Below are 13,296 nucleotides of genomic sequence, written 5' to 3'. Positions count from 1 at the left end.
AGACCCAGGTGTGCGGGTGTCCCTTCTGACTTCCCCCTTCAGGTATTGATTTTCCTTGAACAAGTATTTTATAGTTGCTCTCCATTCACTGGTATGGCCTGGGCATTTAATCTGTAACAATGTCGGCCTGCCTGTTGCTTTCCACGGGGCAAATGCCACAAGTATTCAGGAAAGCAACATGATCAACCACACAATTTTCTCTGAGAGGAGGCCACAGCCTCACCTGGTGTGCTCTAGAGGCTTGCCTTGGCCTGAGGTTGGCACCTTAAACTGGGCCAGAGCTCCAGGGAGTCTCAGAGTCACGTCACAGAGAACTCTAAAATGGTCCCATTTCCTTGGCTGTCTTCTCTGTGTTTTATTTTTATTTTCTGTAGAATAATTGTGTTTTAAATATTGTTTTTAAGTGACAATAAAACAAGCCCGAACATCAAAAATATAAACATTCAAGAGGACTCAAGTGAGCGTAGCTATTTTCTTTGATGATGAAAGGCTCCCCGGAGGTGGACCAAGGGGAGCGGAGACCTTTGATGCACTGTGTGATCTCCGCAGTGCATTGCTGGGAACATCTGGTTTTGAGGTCTCCGTGGCAGCAAACCAGCTACCGGGAATCTGGATATTCTCGTACAGTTCTGGCTTTAAATGTTTTATCCACTGAAAAGAATGATGCGCAGTTTCCAGAATGTTAACGTGGTGTTAAGAGAATGTGAAGATTTCCTTTTTTCTGTTCATACAACTTTAATTGCACTGTCCTAAACAGATTAAACCACTAGTATCACCTTAATTTTAAAAGCGAGGAATCTAGTTAGGGTACTGCTGCTTGTGGTGACCTACACAGCATCGTCGTAGTTAAGAGTTAAAAGCTCCTAATATTCCTTTTGGTGCCGGCAAGTGGCCTCCATGGAAGACAAAGCAGGTCTGGATTGAAGAAGCAATGGAATGAGAATGGCCGGCTTCCTCCAAGACCATGCGGTCTCCTTCTCAAACCACCCTGGCATTTCAGAAGGAGGAGGAAAAAAGTTAAAGAGCAGGGGAGTAGGAATGAAGAGACAGGTCAGAACAACCCTTAGAAGAGTTTGCTGATCTTCAAAACTAAAGAGCATCCAAGCCCCTTCCCCCCACCCCACCCCCTCATCCTATGCAGGCACAAAGAGCAGGATCAGAAGCAGGATCAGAAGCAGGTTTTCACGCCAAGCCACAGGCCACCACCCAGGTCACTTACACACGCACACACAAGAGTACTCTGTGAGTGGCCTTTGGTGTGAGCTGGCAATGTAGCAAAGGCTTCATGCAAAGGATAAAATATAGTTTCATTTGGATCCATGAACAAAAAACATGTTGTGAATCATAAGGATTAGGAATATTTTATTTTATTTTTTTAAATATATTTTATTACAGAGAGGAAGGGAAAGGGATAGAGAGTTAGAAACATCGATGAGAGAGAAACATCCATCAGCTGTCTCCTGCACACCTCCTACTGGGGATGTGCCTGCAACCAAGGTACATGACCTTGACCAGAATCGAACCTCGGACCTTTCAGTCCGCAGGCCGACGCTCTATCCACTGAGCCAAACTGGTTAGGGCAGGATTAGAAATATTTTAGCCTATCATGATCAACTACACAATTTTCTTTTCTATTTAACACTCCCCCTTCAACATGCCTAGTGTTTACTATGTGGACAAGTATAATGCTTGCAGATTAGTTTCATTTCACCTCTCCAAGTCATTTTCAGAAGACAGTCTTTCCTATAAATTGTAACACAAAATGCCCAAAACAGTTTACTAACTCCATGGTTGTCATACACTGGCAACCACTTTAACATCTAGAAGTTATAATATTAGGATGCATTCGTGTGTTATATACACAGAAAAATAAAACAAAATGCACGGAACATACAGGACAGTGATTCATGCTGTGTTACTATAAAACCACTGGTGCCTGGCCAGTGTGGCTCAGTTGGTTGGGCATCTTCTGGTACACCAAAAGGTTGCCAGTTTGATTCCCAGGCAAGACATATGCCAGGGTTGTGGGCTCTGTCCCTCGTAGGGGAGCTGATTGATGTTTTGATCAATATTTTGCTCTCACATCAATGGATTTCTCTCTCCCTCCTTGCCTCTTCCTGTAAAAATCAATAAAAAGTTTTTAAAAACACCCCAAAACAACCGAAAACCTCTGGTGTGCAGCCCTTTTCACTCCCTTCTCCCTTGTGGCCTGAGCCAGTGCACACACATTGTGCGCTGCTCAAAGAGGTGGTTTGGTCACTCCATTTCCAAAGGACAAATTGCATGTGAATTTTAACAAAGGATATTTCTAAAATGTGCCTTTTACCGTCCCTCCATGAAACATAAAACAGGCACTTCACAATATCTCCAGATATGCTTAAAAAACGGCTTAGCGTTGTTAACGAGCTATGGAGTTGTGACGAATACAATGTACAAAAGAGAAGATGGGCATGACATGAAAATGCCTCCGGAGCATGAGCAGTGTGCATAGTGAAGCACTCTGCTCCTCTTCACGGCCTTTGGCTCCACCTCCTCTAACCTACTGAACAGGTGTGGGCCAGGTTGGGGGCACTAGAGCTGGGCTGAAAATTCAATTTCCAAGTCATTTTCAGAAGACATTTATTTCCTATGACTTTTTTTTTTTTTTTTTTGCAAAAAGGTATTTTCAAGACATGGGATTTTTCTATCACATGTCAGAATTTCTTTACATCTAGAAGGCCCAGATGTGACAAAATCAGACAAAATTTTTTCAGCTTTATGGAAGTGTGATTGGCAATCAGAACTGTAAGATATTTAAGTGTACATCATGACGATTTGATATACCTATGGACTGTGAAAGGACCCACCCCATCAAGTTAATTAACACATCCCTCATACTATTTATTTACTCATTTACTTATTTGGTGGGATGAGAACATTTAAGTTCATTCTCTTAGCAAATTTCAATTATTTAATACAGCGTTTTCCTTTAAAAAAGATGGGGGAAACTTGAGAGCAATTGTTTCATATTATACACAGGTCTATATAAATGGCCAATAAATCTCCCCCAAGGTTAGGGGCACTCCATGTTGGCCAAACATGGGATGCTGTTCTCCCTGTCTCTCTTCTCATGTCAAGGTCAGGAGGGGTGGAATGGGCTGGCGTCTGGTTCACTGACCTAGGGGTCAGTCCAGGTCCAGGATCTGTGTGGCTCAGTGTCCTGAGGCTGAAGTGGCTGAGCTCGTCACACTGAGCTGCCCCTTCCAGCATCTGTTTCTGAGGCACCTCACAGCCCACCTGCCTTGGGGCCACTGCCATCCTTCTGGGCCCGCCATCTCCTTGGTCCAATGACATCATATCCTTGGGGCCTGTGGGTGCTCAGCAGCTGCCCACAGAGCTGGAGTAGGAGACAGAAGGGACCCTGGACTCCTTAAGGGTGAGGACATAGGCAGCATGGGGGTTGTAGCTGCCTCAGGGCCTGGCTACCCTGGCGCCCTCAGCTCACCCAAGGCCTAGAGGGCTGGACGCTGTGGGGCACACTCCATTAATGACCCTGCTTCCTGCTGGAATGCCTTTGCTTTCAGATTTCATTTTTTCTCTGATTAACATTTTAAGATGGATAAGTATCCTAAGGTCCTGATTATATAATTTTCTGTTGCAAACTGTTACTATGATTGAGACACTATAAATACTTTTACATATATTTAGATTGATTTTTCTCTTAAATTTCATTTAAGCTCATGTTTTTGGTTACCAAACTAAATGCTTTTTAATACAGGTGGACAATAATATTTTGTGCCTCTCCGGTCTTGTCCTGATTCTCCTTTCACCTCGGTTTCCATGTCCTCCCATCTCTTCTCTGGACTTCCTCTCTTCCGGTCACTCTCATTTTCTCTCTCTCTCTCTCTCTCTCTCTCTCTCTCTCTCCCTCCCTCCCTCCCTCCCTTCATCCCTCCCTCCCTCCTGATATTGTAATGTATTGAGAAGTGCAGAGAAGAAGTACGTACTAGGATTTCCATATTATAAAGCATTTTTGTTCTTTCTCCTTTGCCAGTGGTTCATTATTTGAAAATATTGATATCAATTTCCAGTAATTCATAAAAGTCCCCAGTCAATACATCTAAATTTCAAACAAACCTCCAATGAGTTTTGGTAAGAAAGTGCCCAATTTATTACTTCCCTTCATTTCTTGCAAATCACCGCAGTGAGATTTGGAACAAGGCTGTATCAGGACACTGTAAGAAGTCAGCCCGTGTAAATGAGGTTTTATTCCTGCATCATTCTAGTGACTGAAGTTAGTTAAAGCTCACTGAGCTGTTCATTTCTGGGGCTTCAGTTCTGCCTCCTTATTGTGAATCAAAGGTGCAATGTGAGGCTCCTTTTAGTTCTGTTATCCAGAGAAAAACTGGAAGTATGCGAAGGAATCACTATCTCTGAACTGAGCTTTTATAATTCCGTGCTTTTTAGAGAGATCAAAACATCAAGGAGGGGCTGGCATCTCATTTCACCTAATATTGCTGTGATAACAGTTTTGAATAGTGACTTCAAATCATGCCATTGTATTGTAAGATCTTTAATGCTTAGATAAGACCTTTCTGGGTGGTAGCCATCTTAAAAAATACCACTGTGCTCGCACCATATAAAAAAAGTAATTAAAAAATGATCAGGGGCTTAATTGTAAGCTCTAAAGCTTTAAAACTCTAAAGCATGTGTTCCAGGAGGAGAGAATAGAAAGGAGAGGTAATAGCCAAATAGATAACAATAGAAAATAATGCAGGTACATAGAACAAAATGGGGCCTGAAGAAAGAGCCAGGCCCATGTACACACTTCACAGTGAAACAGAAATGCAAGCACAAAAGGAAATCTTTAAAGATGCCAAAGAGGAAAGACATATTATCCAAGCTGGTACAGCAATAAGACAAGTAGCAGAGTTCTAATTAGTCAAATAGATGCAAGAAGACAGAAGAAAAATATATTTAAATGTTGAGGGAAAAGTAAGAACAGATATAAATCTATATGCAAACTATCATTTAAGAATAAAAGGAAATGAAGATATTCTATGTCACATGAAGAATTAGATAATTTGCCTCTTACAGTTTCTTTCTGAAGGAATTACTAACTTTAAAAGAAGGAAATTGATTCTAGAAATAATCAATTAGCTGTAAGAAGCAATGATTTTCAAAAAGTGTCTTAGCACTGGTTTTAAAGTAGGTGGAAATAAAATTCTAGACAACAATGATATGCTTAAGGGGCTGGAAGGAAGCCTTCCTAAACTCCTTGCAGTATTCAGAACAAATGTAAAAATATTAATTATCTTAACACATTTTGATTGTTCATCTTAAAAATTTAAGGTTGACAATTAAAAGAGTAAAAGTAGACTCTTTAGTTTAGAAATCACTAGGAACAGGACAATATATGCTCTACTGAAAAGCTGATTAATCTGATGGAAGGGAGAAAAAGAAAAAATGGAAATGACCAAAAGGATGAAAAACATATAATACAAAATAAATTGGAATAGTTATAAAATGTCACTTGTCTCAGTAAAACTCAATCATTAAAACTGAAAACCTCGGACTGAGTAAAATGTAAAATCCAGTTAAAAAGCAGTCTACTGCACATACACAGATGTTTATGCTAACTCATCTCTTAGAAATTAATAAATTAATTGAACCAACATATTTAGAAAGGATATAAAAGTTGAGTAACTCAATTAACAATATTGATTTGGCAGATGTGGATACAGCTGCACACTGAACAAATATGAGCGTCTATTCTTTTAAATTGCACTGAATTCAAGGCAGTGTGTTGTGGGGGCTGTAAGAGCAGATTTGGGAGTTTCAGTGACTAAGTTTGAGTCTTAGCACCACAAGGTACTCACTGTGCTAATTGGTTAAGTTACTTTATCTTGCTGTGTCTTAGGTACCTTATTCATGAGTCCTAACAACTTAAAACACGTAAACTGTGCAGAATAGTGCCTAACACATGGTAAATATTTGAACAATGTAAGTTGGTATTGTCAGTATACATGGCTGCAAAAAAAAAAAGTGGAACACAATTCTAAGAAATTTTGATCATATGGAAAGTCAAATGAATGCGATGGTATTAAAATTTCTTCCAGGGCAAAAGACCAAAGAAAGAGGCGGACAACTTCAAAATTACATTAAGAGTTTATTAAGGGAACTTACACAGGAGGCTCACATGACAGGTCGGGATGGATAAGGGTACAGGAGTGTGACCAGTCCAGATAAGGGGAAAACATCTTATGTTTGTCCAGGATAATGACCTGTTCCAAAACCCAGCATAAAGCATCATGCTGTGGGGCAGGGTGGAGGGTTGATCACACAGTCTCTCAGGGGATGTGTGGTTGGGAAGCAATCTCTCTTATGTCCAGGACCTAGCGGGCAGGTCCCTCAGTGGCCGTACCATGAAACAGTCTCTTTCCTACAGAAAGTAATTTAGGAATATACAGTGTTGAAATTTATGGAAAATTTCCATAAATAAATTACTAGCATAGTGGAATTCTATGCTAGTAATTCCACTTCTAGGCATACACTATAGGGAAGTTCTCATATATGTGCCCTGGATATTCGTTTCTACATTGATATTAATAGTTGAAATTTGGAAGCAATATAAATGACAATTTACAGGGAAAGGATAAATAAATTGCAGCATATTATATAAGACTTAAGGCAAATGAGCTAGATCTTCATGCATCAGCATTGGCCAAATCTTGAAAGCATAGTGGTGATAGACCAAAGAAAAGTACAGTACGATACAGTCAGTCCCTGATTTACAATGGTTTGACATGATTTTTTGAATTTGTTTGAAAGTCATATACATTCAGTAGAAACCATACTGTGGATTTTGAAATTTGATCTTTTTCTGGTTAGGGATATATGACACAATACTCTCTTAAGATGCTGGGCAGCTGCAGTGAGCTGTAGCTTTGTGTCAGCCACCTGATCACCACAGTAACCAACAGACACTTCTGTGTACTGTGTTGCCAGAGCTTTTTGGGTATTGTGTTCTGAGTAACCTTTAAGGTAGGCTAGGCTAAGTTATGATGGTGAATGGGTTATGTATTAAATGCATTTTTGAGTTATGACATTTTCAATTTATGATGGGTTTATCAGGATGTAACCTCATCAGAAGGTGAGAGACATCTGTACTTATATTCTTTATGAATAGATACATATGCATATGAGGAAAAATGAAAATATGGACAGGGAAGGATATGTAGCAACTTCAATATTGTGGTTATGCTGAGGAGGAAGGGAAGGGATTATAAATTCTTGGTGGCAGATATGTGAGTATTTCATATAACCTCTATATATTTTTGTATGTTAGAAATATTTCAGATTAACAAAGTCTCAGCTTGTATGGGATCCTTATGAGCTGCTGAGATCAAACAGCAGAATCACTGGCTTGTATGGATGAGAAAGGCATGTCTGAGCATGGCTGACAGCCACAGAGGAAAATTCACCAATAAAAAATTTACAATAATTGCTGCAGTCACAAACCATCTTAGCATATTCACCACATCAAATGGATTTTTTATTATTTAGAAGTCTTTTCAGTTATATACTAATATTCACAGGTCATGAGGATTTTATTTTTAGAAAAGTAAGAATATATCAACATATAAAAATATATATTACAAAGCAAAACTGCACAGATATATTTTCCCAGTGTTTCCAACTTAAGATATGTGTTTTGTCCAGTACATGTGTTATGTAGAATGGAATAGAACATTTGAACTCAGTACTGGAATGTTTGTAATTTCCATAATTTCAGTTTAAAAAAATTGGAGTTAATATCTACAATCTGGGTAAAAATCAGCTCTTTTAAATGAAGTTATTTTTATGCTTTTATTATTATAGTTATTTTAATTTGTAATTATTTCTCTGTAATTGATAGCATACTTTGATTTCACAAACACATCTGTATTTCAAGTATGTTAGTTGAGCTAATCGTCTTTTTAAAAAAATTGTTACCAAAAATATTTCTTAAGAAGGTATAGACTCTTATTTGTACAAATAAGTAATTATATTTTACAGTAGTACTGTTATTGTAGAAATGTGTGGATGGTCTTTCTCCATTGCTAGTGCGAGTGGGGTATCCCCATTGAGTGCTGGGAGTCGGGTCCTTACGCTATCTCGAGAAAAAGAATTTTCTGAGATACAGGAGAATGAGTGATTTTTATTTGCATGGAATTACATCCTTGGGTTTCCCAAGTTCCATTTCCCTTAACCCAGTCCTGGAAGATGTGCAGCTAGAGATTCAGCAGAGCTAAAAGCAAAGCCAGTGTCCAAAGTTTCTATTCCATGGTGGAGCTGGGTCTGGTTTAGCATTAAGCTATTGCAGTTTGTTAATCTACTGTATGGGGGCTCCACATGGCTGTGGGCCATGTGGGCAAATGCAGGAGCATGAGAGCATCACAAGCCAGTAGTCAAGAGAGCAAGAGTCAAGTTGGCAAGAGAGCAAACTCCTTCATTTAGGAGCTTAAGGATCTCGAATCTTCCCACATTTGCAGTGGCCATGGCTACTATGGCCAATGACCTGTTCCCAGGTGTGACTGACACACAAGTACCTTCCCTGTGTCGCTCATACTTTACTGGGCATGTGTCTATTCTTCCCCTGTCTAGTCCCTTCCTCTCTGGGGAGTGTTGAACTGCAGCTTACTGGCAAAGCTGCACACATGGCATATAATATTTGGTCATCCCTTTGCTCCTTTACTATTATTAATAACTAGGTCAAATTACAATAGTATCAGTGCTACTGAGTCTATTAATTGCTATAATAGCCTAATTGTGTTTAAGGAACTGCATTTAAGGAATAGCAAGGAAGTCTGTGTGGCTTGGATCAAGTGATCAAAGGTGAGCATAATAGAAGAGGAAGTTAGAGTTAAGGGGAATGTCCAAATTATTAGTTAAATGAACAAGCCATTTTAAAAGTATGAATAAATGGTATAACATAGAGAACATGAATTTAAAATCTAGATATGAATCTAGGTTCTATCATGGATTTCTTACATGGAAGTTTCTTGACCTCATTTTGCTTCAGTTTTTCAATCTGCAAAATGAGCTTATTGATCTCATAGGATTGTTTTTGAGAATTAAAGGTAGCAATCCATGGATTGTGTATTGCATAGTTCTGGACACATATTCATGTCTGGTAAATGTTAGTATTTCTTTCCTTCACAATTTCCTGCAATTTACATATTCTTTCTCTTTAATTTGAAAGGGCAATGCGGAAGTTCAAGTTGCTTAAGAAAGAATTATAAGCAGAACCAACAATGACCCAAGATTTACAATGGGCGAATATGTAATTGTGTTATTCATGTAGTAAAAAGAGGGTTAAATTATTTAGGACCCCTAGTCTTCAGCAATGCATAATGGACAGATTTCAGGCAGCTCATGTATCACTTGAAAAAGTGTATGTGAATTTCTTGTGTAAGTGAACTTTTTACCAGATGTTTCCATACAAACTTATATCAGACTCTCAAAGTACCCATGGCCTCCTAAAATACTGTATGCAAATGAATTGAATATCCTTTATAAAATAAAGACCTTGCTATTGAGGATAATCTGTGGTAACTTTCACACTGGGATAAACTAAGTGTTAATTGTACATACATTTAAAAAAAAGCTGTTTCTCTCTTCCCCATTATTAAAGTGCAGATAGCTTGGGGAAAGTATGACTTATCTTGGTAAATCAATGTTTAGTATGAGGTAGTTCACTGGGAGTGTGTGTTGGCTTGATAAAGGGCTTATGAGGTGGAGTTAGACTCACTTTACTAAATTTAGTTGGTACAAGTCCAGCTTTTATTCATTCATTTAGTAAATTTTAATTTTAAACCCCTATGTGGCAGAATCTGTGCTAGGTGCTGGAGGTGCTATGGTGGTAAGCCAGAGAGCAGAGTAAGCAAACAAACCAATAAAAAGATTGTAAATGGTGGGAGTGGTGGGTGGTTGGTGGGAGGTGGAAGTATGTTGGGAGAGATGTGTGTGTGTGTGTGTGTGTGTGTGTGTGTGTGTGTGTGTGTGTGATGAAAACCAACCTGAGCTGCCCTGGGAGAGGCTATTTTGGATGTGGTGTTCGGGGAAGGCCTCTTTCGAAGGAGGGATATTGGCTACCTGCCATGCAAACGGGGAAGCATACTTGAGGCACAGGACCCGGCAGAGGCCTTGAGTAAGTGGGAAAGTGAATGGCATGTTCAGAGAACAGAAAGGAGCTAGTGTGGCTTAAGCATCCTCAGTGAGAAGGAGATAGGTAAGAGGTAAAAGTTGAGGGGTAGGTGAGAGTTAAAGCATTCAAATACTTATGGGCCATAATTAGGAATTTGGGTTTTGCTATAAGAGTAATAGGAATGAATTAAAGGATTCTGAGTAGAGGAGAGATCTGATTTAAATGTTGAAACTATGACTGCTAATGCTCTGTGGGAACTGGGTTGTAGTAACCAGCAGTAGATGCAGTGGGATCCCCATATCCAATCCACCAAGATATGAAGTTCTATCACTACCAAATGTATAACATATCCAACCTCTTCTTTAGCCATGTGGGCTAAGGAAAATTTAATTACCAAGTTTTTGCCTTTAATAACTTGGTGAATAGAAGTATCACTTTCTTTAATGGAAATAACTTAGAAGTCTCGGATTTGGGTGTGTGTAGGGTAGAAAATTCTTTTCTGAACATGTTAAGTTGTAGTTACCTACTAAACATTCATGTAGTGATAGAGTTGTATATAGGAGTTGAAAGTGCAGAGGAAATGTGTGGCCTAAAGATAAAAATTGAGAATCAACAGTATACAGTGATATTTAAACCATGAGACTAATAAGGCAGAGAAGAAAAGAGGACCTGGGTATTATCTCTCACCTGATGAGACTTGCTCTAAAGGAAAGCGTAGAAATAATGTTGTAGAAGTGGGTGGAGAGTAAAGCCTGGGAGTTTAGTGTTTAGATACATTGAGTTAGAACATTTCTGTATGTGAATGAAAATGATAGGTTTTTAGGGCATGAATGATGGTGCTGAGAGAAGATGGCTTATTGCAATGAGTAGAATTGAGGGTTACTCATTGGGTCACTCGTTGCACTTTTTTTTTTTCCTGCTGACTATTTAAAAACCCAACATCTTCATTCCTTTTACCTGGGTAACTAAGTGGAAAATGGTTGCTTATAAATGCAGCTGCCACCTCTGCTTGTAGAATCACAGGCAATAACTCCATTTGGTTCAGAGGTTATAAAACTTAGCCAGACTTCTCTAGGCAACAGTCAGCACAAACATATCATCCCATGTAGTTGTGGTAATTCACAGGATTTTTCTACTATTTGTATCTTTCCTTGATGCTTCTTCTAGGAAAGGTATTATTTCCCTTTGGTGAGTAATTATGTAAAGGTTCATGATCCTTTGAGTAAAGATTTCCCTGTTCACAGAAAGTTTATTTTGCTTTTCCTACAGAGTAAAAGGCACCTTGCATTTTTGAAGAACTTGCTTATCATTAAGATCTTTGCATCAGGAATGTGGTCAGACAGAACTTTTCCAAGGAGGGAAAGCAAAACATGCTTATTCCCTAAATACCATAGATGAGAGCTAATTAACCCAACTGAGAAGACTACCTCTGACAGGGCAGAATGGAAGAATGCATGGATCTTATAGCAGATAATATGTTGCCTTTGAAGGATGTTCCCCATAACAAGAATTATACAGCAATGTGGAACTTGGAAACTTTTCCATGATCTAAGGGCTTTGGAATTTCATTATTGGCTGGTTTAGGTGGTAACTGTGCATTTTTACATATATTTGCTTCCATTTCCAAATCCTTGCATAGAGAAGTCACCCCAAAATGAGTTAGCTAAAATGTTTCCTGGTTCATCTACATCATTGGGCTGGGCATTATGAATATATTCCCTGGTCTTACTGACTTCTAAAATTTATTGTATAAAAAGAGATATCACTATATAACAGAAGTGACCAATGAAAATACCCCAGACAGGATTAGGAGAATAACAAATAAACCAAATGTAAGGCAAATAGGAATAGCACTGGTTTCCCTATAAGTTCTAATCACTTGAGCTCCAGGTCCATGTTTCAACTCATCTACACAGATCCTTCAGAATGAATTGCTAAAAACATTGTGGCAATGTTATTTTTGGTATTTGATTTTTTAATTTACAGGCATTCCCTGTAGATATAACAGTGACAGCAAATTTATGGAGTGCTAATATAAAGGATGTACTGGCTAGAAATATTTTAAGATATGATATTTCTTAAAGTAATTATTCAAACTAGTGAAGTCCATAGATGTAACATTCTGTATATTTGCCTGATATTTCATTAATTATTTGAGTTCAGTAAAAGAATAAAACCTGAGAGGGAATTTACTTTTGAAAAAGAGATTTTAGTAGTACTTGGGAAAAAATTAAAAAAGCTGGAGAAAGTCCGTGCTTCTGAATTATAATGACCATTTTTCTCCTTTATTTTTAAAATTTTTAATTGTAATTTAAATCTCCATGATTATTTTTTAAATATTTTTTTTTTATTTTTCAATTACAATTGACATACAATATTATATTAGTTTTAGGTGTACAGCATAGTGATTCGACATTTATATAACTTACAAAGTGATCACCCTGATATATCTAGTAGCTATCTGACATTATATAGAATTATTAAAATATTATTGACTATATTCCCTTTGATACCCACTTTATATCCTAGTGCCTACTTGCCACTATTAATTTATACTTTTTAATCTCTTCCTCTTTTTCACCTATGCTCCAAACGCGTCTTCTGTCTGGAAAAATGTTCTCTGTATCTACAAGTCTGTTTCTGTTCAGCTTGTTTATTTATTTTGTTTTTTAGATTACACATATGAGTGAAATCATATGGCATTTGTCTTTCTCTGACTAATTCTCTCAGCACAACACCCTCTAGGTTCATCCATATTGTTACAGATGGCAAAATTTCATTCTTTTTCATGGTGAGTCATATACCATTGTATATATATATATATATATGTACCACATCTTCTACATCTATTTATTTACAGATGGAAACTTAAGTTGCTTCCTATCTTGGCTCTTGTAAATAGTGCTGCAGTGAATAACTATATGGATCCATATGTCTTTTTAAATTAGTGTTTTGGGTTTCTTCAAATAAATACCCAGAAGTAGAATTGCTGGGTCCTGCTTTGTCTATTGTTATAAAGTTATTTTGTTTTTTATTAAATATTGCTACCCCAGGATTTATTTTTATTTTCATATCTTTCATATTTTTATTTATCTTTTTTCATCCCTTTACTTTCAGTCTATGTGTGT

The 13,296-nt window shown here is 37.9% G+C and overlaps 1 protein-coding gene across 6 annotated transcripts in view; it reads left to right on the top strand.

Annotated features, from left to right (window-relative positions):
- Positions 1-13,296, top strand: part of GRM8 (glutamate metabotropic receptor 8) — a 735,586-nt gene that overhangs the window by 378,028 nt on the left and 344,262 nt on the right. The gene's annotated exons all lie outside the window — the stretch shown is intronic.

Source organism: Myotis yumanensis, unplaced genomic scaffold (assembly GCF_028538775.1).
Source record: "Myotis yumanensis isolate MYYU_CA2020_CCGP unplaced genomic scaffold, mMyoYum1.0.hap1 SCAF_9, whole genome shotgun sequence".
Classification (NCBI taxonomy): domain Eukaryota; kingdom Metazoa; phylum Chordata; class Mammalia; order Chiroptera; family Vespertilionidae; genus Myotis; species Myotis yumanensis.
This window is presented reverse-complemented; position numbering and strand designations above follow the sequence as displayed.